Source organism: Pelophylax lessonae (assembly GCF_965119305.1).
Source record: "Pelophylax lessonae genome assembly, chromosome: 4".
In the NCBI taxonomy this organism is placed as follows: domain Eukaryota; kingdom Metazoa; phylum Chordata; class Amphibia; order Anura; family Ranidae; genus Pelophylax; species Pelophylax lessonae.
Window position 1 is genome coordinate 137,286,469 of NC_138771.1, and position 8,976 is coordinate 137,295,444.

Sequence of the window (8,976 nt, forward strand, 5' to 3'; positions counted from 1 at the left end):
CTGCGGTTATGGGGATCAGAAATGTTAAATTCCATAAGGAAACTGAGTAAACTGGTGAAAAGGGGAACCTGAAAGAACATTTAAAACTCTCGACAGATCCCTTGATGGGAATGTTGGTTTTCTCGGAGGTCTAATTTTTAGACATGCTCTCCTGAACTGGATAACCAGAGGGTGGAGGGCCCACTTTATACCTGTTTTGACAGATAAGGCTTAAATCTGTACTTTTAAGGTACCTGAACTTAATTAAGCCTTTTTCTAGACCGGTTTGGAGAAATTCGAGAATTTTCAGGAATAATAGATTCCACTGTTTCAGATGGGCAAATTTAAGTAAACTTTTCCCATACTCTTCCATAAGTGGTGTTAGTGGTGCTTTTCCTGGCTTGTAATAATGTTGACACTACTTCTTCTTCCGAACATCCTTGATCTAGAAGTCTAATCCACCCAACCTCCATGTTATCAAGTGAAATTTCTCCGGAGCTGGATGGAGGAACTGCCCCTGAGATAGTAGATTCACTGGAAGAAGCAGGGGGCCCTCTGGCTCAGTTGTAACAGGGATGAATGCCGATGATGAGATGATGGAGACTTTGTGCAGGTTACCTTATAGTAGTGATAGACAGGGAGCAGCAAGGATGTATCAGGACAGGAATTCAGCATAAAAAAGACAGAAAACGCTGGTCTTTTAAATCCGTTGTCGCACCTGAAATTACGTCATTGCGCATGTGCAGAAGCGATCCTGACATGCGAATTGGATGTGGAGAAACCTGCATCTAATTTTCAATAGTGTGAATCAGTGCTGGGACAAGCTCATCTAGATCCCAGGGTAAAAAAATGCCAAATTACTTCTCTCTCTCCCCCCCCCCCAAGATGTATGATTATGTGTCAGCAAAAATCTCCCCCTCCCAAAAATCGAGCACTAATTTGCATGCTCTCCCAAGCATAAATCCTCCCTTCTTCCCAGAATAAATCCACGCCCCTGCTGAAATCCCCCTCTCCTGGCACAAATCTTTGACCCCACACCCCCAGCTTAAATCCTCTCTCTCTCCAGCACAAACACCCCCCCCCCCCCCAAAAAAAAATATGTAGCAGAAAACAAATTGGCCTAAAAAGCTAAAAAATTTAGATTTTAAAATGTTTTTTTGGGAATGTCATATAGCAGAGTGTGAAAAATATTGTTTTTTTTTTCTCAAATTTGTCGCTCTTTTTTTTGTTTATAGCACAAAAAATAAAATTTGCACAGGTAATCAAATACCATCAAAGGAACGCTCTATTTGTTGGAAAAATAGGACATAAATTTTGTACAGCTTCGCATGACCGCGCAATTGTCAGTTAAAGTAACGCAGTGCCGAATCGCAAAATACGGCCTAGTCAGGAAGGGGCAAATCCTTCCGGTTTTAAAGTGGTTAATGGCAGCATATCTGCTCGGGATACATTAATATGATACATTGACATGTGCAGCTGAATAGCGGCAAGGAGGAAACTCTCTCATGCTGACTGGGAGGGAGGAGGGAGAGACTGAAAGAGGACAGACCAGAGCTGCGGATGATGAGGACGTATGCTGACCACACTAATCAGCGCTCAGCAGCCATGATTATCGTGGTCCGCAGGGGCACACAGGAACTGGCAGGATCAACCCGGTTTATTACCAGTTAGGAAAATGAGAATTGCAGAGCACAAGCACTGTGCTGTTATTTAGGCCTTAAAGGAACAGGATCTTAGGTTTTTTTTGGGGGGTTACAAACACTTCAAGGCAGTTCTGAAGGCAAAAGGGGGTCCAACCCGGTACTAGCAAGGTGTTCCTAAATAAAGTGGCTGAGTTTTTTGTAATAGGCATGTAAATAAGCCCCCCCTGCTGATGTGTACACAAAGTCAGGATCACTGCCCTCTCTTTTACAGGCTATTCATTTTATTCATGCTGGACAGTACAGCTCCTGCTATTTTATATAAGAGTTGCTGCTCACATCCATAGAAGCACTAGTGTGAGTTTTTGACATCTACCTCCCCCCTGGCCATTCACAGAGCAAAATCTCTATTCTATGAATGGCATTCTGCTGTACTGTAAAATGTCTTAAGTTCCATTCACATTGAATAGGAGGGGGTGATTAGGTTTTTATTGCTGTCTGTGTGCCTGCTGGAGAGATTCACCCCTTTATTTGACCCGGTGACCATTGAAATAGGTTAAAGGATCTCCCCTCATTTTAACCACTTCTGGACCAGAAGATTTTTCCCCCTTAATGACTTGGCCATTTTTTGCAATTCAACACTGCGTTACTTTACCTGACAATTGCACTGTCGTGCGACTCTGTAACCTAAAAAAGAGATGGTATTGAAAAATAGAGCTTTCTTTTGGGGGTATTTGATCACCTCTGCAATTTTTTTTTCTTTTTTTTGCGCTATAAATAGCGACAATAAAAAAATATATAACTATTTTTTTTTTTTAACTATTTTTTACTTTCTGCTATAAAACATTCCCAATAAAAAAAATGTAAAAATCTAATTTTTTCATGATTTTAGGCCAATAATAATAAATATAATATAAAATAATAATAATAAAAATCCCAATAAGTGTACATTGATTGGTTTGTGCAAAAGTTATTGCGTCCACAAACTAGGGGAAAGATTTGTCATTTTTATTTTTTTTATTTTTTACTTTTTTTAGTAATGGCGGTGATCAGCGATTTTTAGCGAGACAGCAACATTGCGGCAGACAGATTGGACCCCTAAGTGACGTTTGTGACACTTTTGGGAGACTAGTGACATTACTACAATAATCAGTGCTAAAAATATGCACTGTTACTGTACTAATGACACTGGCAGTGAACACCAGGGGCAATCAAAGAGTTAAATGTGTTCCTAGGGGGTGCTTTCTAACTCGGGGGGGGGGGGGCTTGCTGCATGAACACAGAGACCTCTGTGTTTATTACTGACAGAACAGGGGTCTGCCGTGTTTACATCGGCAGACCGCCATTCTGTCTCCACGGGGAGCGATTGCGGGTGCCCAGGGGCAATCGTGGCCACCGGACCCGCTAATTTGGCTTCCCCTGTGGCCAATCGGCATGTGCCCAATAGGTGTCCTGCGAAACAACGTACAGTTACGACGTTTCGTGGGACAAAGCCGAACTGCCACTGTATAATTATGGCGGCTGGTCGACAAGTGGGTAAAGAGATTTCATGCTCAGTTCCTGTTGTGTCTCTGGGACAGAAATGCACACAAAAGCAAAGGTAATCCCATCCACCCACTGCATTGCCTTGCACTAAACCTGGGATCAGAGGAGGTAGAAAGTGTAAACCTGGCACACAGCGCTTCCGGTTCATAATCCATCTTGCATACAAAGTAACAACCGCTGATGCAATTCAGCCTACACTGCAGTGAGCTGGCCATACATTATACAATTTTCTTGTTCAATTTCCTTTAGCTTTACCTTCAACTATGTAGTGTAAGGGTCCTTTCACACGGGGCGGACCGTCTTTTGATCCGCTCCGGCACTTTTTTTATTTACGGACACGGATGACACTTGTGTCATCCGGTCCATATGTCCGTTTATCATTCCATCCGTTTGCGGATGATAAATGGAGATAATGTATGTCAATGGGATTGCGGATGTCAGCGGATGACACCGCTGACCTCCGTTTTTCCATTTTTTTTAAACAGAAGAAAAATAGGGTTCTGTTCCGTTCCAAAAAACTGAACTGATAGGAAAGGACGCAAATAGGATGTCAGCGGATGGTCATCCGCTGACATCCGCAATCCCATTGACATGCATTATGTCCGTTTTTCATCTGCAAAAAAATGGGATGAAAAACGGAAATACAGACCGCCCGTGTGAAAGGACCCTAAGGGTCTGCCTGATTGCATACAAATTGAAAGTGTTTAGGTTTGATCTCAAATTATATGGTTTTGGTAACTAAAGGAAAATGTCTAAGAGAATTGTATAATGTATGGCCAGCCTTAGGCTAGGTTCTCATCTATGCATTTGTGGTTGATGCATTTTGGAGGCTGTTTTGTAACGTTTTGCATTTTTTTCATGCAGGTTTTTAATGCTTTTTGCATTTTTGGCATGTGCCAATGTTGCAAGGAGGAGATGTCTGTTGTCATACAGGAAAACACAACAAAAATGCATGTAGATACGTTTTTTATGTGATTCTATTGAAGTCTATAGAGCCAGAAATGCCCAATGCTGCAAAAAAAAAAAAAAAGTCCCTGCATCTTTCCAAAAAAATGCACAGGTGGAAAACACACATGTGAATGTGACCCATATAAATTACTGCTAAGGCTGGGTTCACACCTATGTGTTTTACAGTGTTTGCAGAAACACACTACAGTCCATTCAACCTTAGTTTCCATGGGTCATGTTCACATCTATGGAATCGGATCAGAAACGTATGAACATGCATTTTTGGTGCATTTTTCTGCACGACGCCTCCTCCTAGGGGAATTAACCCATCCCAAAAGTGCAAAACACATCAAAAGATTACATGAAAAAAAACAAATGAAAAACATGCTGAAAAATGCATCGACACATGCATAGGTGTGAACCTATCCTAATGGACTGTAGAGTGTTTCTGCAAAATACGCACATGTGAACCTAGCCTTAAGGCCCGTACACACGATAAGAAAATCGGAATTAAAATTTCGTGCGACGAACGATCTGACGTTTTTCGGATTGTTAGTATAGTGCTTTCGACAGCCGATTACAAATTTTCCTATGACAAAAACTGAATGTGCAGGCTATAAAATGTTTATTGTGTGTGAACACAACACCTGATTTTTGTTTAATTAGTACAATTTTTGTCTGAAAAAAAAAATCATAAGAGCAAGGCTAGGCGTGCCAGGAAAGGAAAATACGTACAAAACAATTCAACACATGACATCACTTCTGAAGTTGAATTCTGTCATACGGGGAATTTTCGTATGAAAGTAACCGCTTCACTTTCCATATGAGACTAGCATGCAACAAACAACTGGACGACGATTTGTCTGATAATCTGATTGCGTGTACAAGGCTTTAGTCACAGTTACTTATTAGTTACTGTAACTGGGTTTAAAATGCTGTACCCTCAAGTAGGGGTGGAAGATAATTAAAAAGATACACACTTCACATGAATACAATTAAAAAACGTTTATTGCAAAAAGGGAATGTACAAAAAAAAAAGCACATCATAGAAATATTCCTGGGCATGTTGGTAAGGTAGAGATAATGGAAATTGTTTTAAATACCATCATTTTTCTTTCCTGGCACCAATTCATGGCAGCATACATGTTGTAGTAGCCCTGCCTACTTCCACCCATATGTATGCTGCCATGTTGGCGTCAGAAAAACAGAAAATGATGTTATTCTATGGCAGGAAACAAGTGGGTGGAAGAAGATGTGGCTACTACCACGTGTATGCTACCATGTTGGCGTCAAGATAAAAAAATTACAAATCATTTATTTTAAACGCAGACTCACATCTCGCCTGAGTTAACCCCTGAGGGATCCTGTACTGGAGTTTCAAAAGCCATAATGCCTCCCTTTCCAAGCATCACCTGCTTATGTAAAGGGCAGATTCCTCCAGGGGCTGACTGGCAAATTTAGGCCCAGGGGGCAAGTACAATCCGGAGCCCCATGGTGCAGCAACTCGGCCCCCCTTCCACTCTCCCTCTTCCCTGCCTCCTTCTGATCCCCATTCCAAGCTGAAGCCTCGCTCCAGGTACTATAACAAAGAAAAATGACCAGCGCTATGAAGTTACTGAAAATAGAGGATATTAGATACCATAAAAATAGGTGTGAGCTGCCACCAACCAACCCTTGGGGTGCAAGGGTGAGAATAAAGTGATAGTGCGTGAAAGTTGATACAGGCGCTACCTATACATGGGACTCATGAATCAAAAAAGTGGTACACAGTGCAAATAGGAAATACCACAAAGGGTAAGTGTATCTCACAGTGCCACCCAAATGATATATACAAGTGTGATATTGTGGGTTAAATAAAAAATGCCATAGGTAATAATAGAAAATTTTATGAATATATTTTATTAAAAGGTGCAGATTAAAAGCAATAAGAGAAAAAGTGCATATATGTGAAAAAACTCAAAACAAATCCTGAAAGGATAGTGATATGTCCTCCCAGAAATGAGTGAAAAAACCTTGGTGGTGATAAACGGTGTCTTTGTCAACTTATAAGTATCCAAAACTGGGTCAGTGATAACCAGAACCTCAGTTTTTTAGCAAATATAAAGTGAACACCAGAAAAATGAAATAAAGAAAGATGTGTGTGCAGGCCTCCAAACGAACCACTAGGTGGCGTACTTGCAATACGACCTGTGTGAGGTCCAATAGACTTTTACAGTTCTGGGGTTAAAGCTCCGCTTCTGAAGGGCTGAGACCTGATAATCTTGCTTCGTTTAGCTGATCAGGATCAGATTAGCTCGCGCCGGGAAGCTTCCGCGTTCCACGGCCCTCAACTCTGTACCCGGAAGTGACGTATGACGGCCGCTCCAGTAGACGTCCTTCTGATGAAACGCGTAGGGCGGAGTCTGAATGTCATACGTCCAAAGTGCATGTCCAGCCCCTTGCTAGCTAGGACACTGTACTGTTGGCTGTGCGTCATAGCAACCGATAACTCATTCCTGGCCCCATCCAGCTGCAAGCCAGGAGATAGCCATTGATATTTTTGGGTAATGACATCAGCCAGCATCCACACCTATTTGTTTACTATTGACTGGCACCCAGGGAATCTGAATGGGGCGGGGGATGGGTCATCAGATGCTATGATGGTGGCAGCTTCTGGCTTCATAGCAACCAAGGAGCCTAATGTAGGAAGCTGTCATATTCTTGACCATTTCACAGTATGTACATTCCCCACACAGAGCACTGGCATCTCTCAGAGCTAGTCTTAATTACTGCCAGTTTTCTTATCTGTGAACTGGCAGTAATTCTTTTTAAAATTGCTGTAGCCATAGCAACTGATTCTAAAACTTGCAGTAATAATAATTACCTCAATGTGCTGGAGCCCTCGTTCACATTGAACCCACATTTCAATGCGAGTTGGGGGGCAATTTGAAAGACATCTGTGTGGGTTCGTGCACAGATGTCTATTGAAATCGCCAAAAGTAGTGCAGGAACTACTTTTGGAAATTGGTGTGGCGTTGCACTGATTGGGACTATGCCGTGCCGACAATAGGCTGCGATGTGGCATTTTTTTTTATTATTATACAGGATTGATATAGCGCCAACAGTTTTCACAGCGCTTAACAAAATGAAGGCAGACATTACAGTTACAATACAATTTGGTACAAAAGGAATCGGAGGGCCCTGCTCGTCAGAGCTTAAAATTTAAAAGGGAGGGTCAATTGATACAAAAGGTAATAACTGTGGGGGATGAGCTGATGGAGAAATTGAAACAGTGTATTAGTTAGCAGCCGCATAGGCTTCATTAAATAGAAGTGTTTTCAGGGATCGTCTAAAGATGGATAGATTAGGTGATAGATGGACAGATTGGGGTAGAGAGTTCCAAAGGATGGGAGAAACTCTGGAGAAATCCTGGAGGCGAGCATGGGAGGAGGTGACAAGGGAGCTATAGAGCAGGAGGTCTTGGGAGGACCGAAGAGAGCGGCTTGGTTGATATTTTGAGATCAGGTTAGTGATGTAGCTGGGGGCAGAGTTGTGGATGGCATTGTAAACTATTGTTAGTACTTTGAATTTTATTTGTTGGGTGAGTGGAAGCCAGTGAAGGGATTGGCAGAGAGGGGAGGAGGACACTGAATGGTTGGTAAGGTGGATGACTCTTGCAGCCACCTTCAATGCGATTTGACATGTCAAATCACACTGATGTGAACGAGGGCGGAAAGCTTTACAAAACTGTCACAAGGCTTTCCTAAATGATGTACAGGCTGTATTAACCACTTTACTTCTGCTCACTGTGCTGCTATTGCGGCACAGTGGCTCACTATCATCTGCCACCGGAGGCTCGCTCCCGCTGTATTCAGTCACAGCGGGAGTCGGGCCAGGGGAGGAGCGGCGGTGATCACCGCTGCTCTTCCCTGATCGTTGGGGAATCGAGTGTGGAAATCCGCCCGCTTGTGTAAACAAAGCGGGCGGATCTCCTAAGTGACAGGCAGGGTCAGATTGCAGGGTTCAGCATAGCTGAACCTGCGATCTGTCCCTGTGTCACACAGTCCCCTCCCCCCACACACGTCAGTAAGCACCAGGCATACATTAACCCCTCCCTCTCCAATAAAAATTAACCCCTTCCCTGCCAGTGTCATTTTTACAGTAACAGTGCATATGTATAGCACTGATTACTGTAGTAATGTCACTGTTACCCCCAAAAGTGTCAAAAATGTCAGTCAAGGGTCCGATCTGTCCGCCGAAATGTCGCAGTCCCGCAAAAAAAAAAAATCGCAGATCGCCGCCATTACTCGTTAAAAAAAACCCACCAAAAATGACAGAAATCTTTCCCTTAGTTAGTAAACGAAATAACTTTTGCGCAAACCAATCAAAATACGCTTATTGCAATTTTTTTTACCAAAATATGTAGCAGAAAACAAATTGGCCTAAAATGTTAAAAAAATTTTGATTTTTACATTTTTTTGGGGGGGGGGGGAATTTCATATAAAAAAATTTGAAAAATATTGTTATTTTTTCAAAATTGTCGCTCTTTTTTTGTTTATAGCGCAAAAAGTAAAAATTGCACAGGTGATCAAATAACACCAAAGGAAAGCTCTATTTGTGGGGAAAAAAAGGACATCAATTTAATTTGGGTACAGTGTTGCACGACTGCGCAATTGTCTGTTAAATTAACGCAGTGCCGAATCGCAAAATATGGCCTGGTCAGGAATGGGGTAAAATCTTCCGGTCTTAAAGCGGTTAAAGGTGCTCTACTGTCAAAAAGTGTCAGTACTGCTTCATTAAATTCCCTTAAAATAATGGATTCTACTCATTCCTTACTTTACTTGCTCTAGTGTATCTCTAGAGAAAACTTTCTAGGTTAGAATAA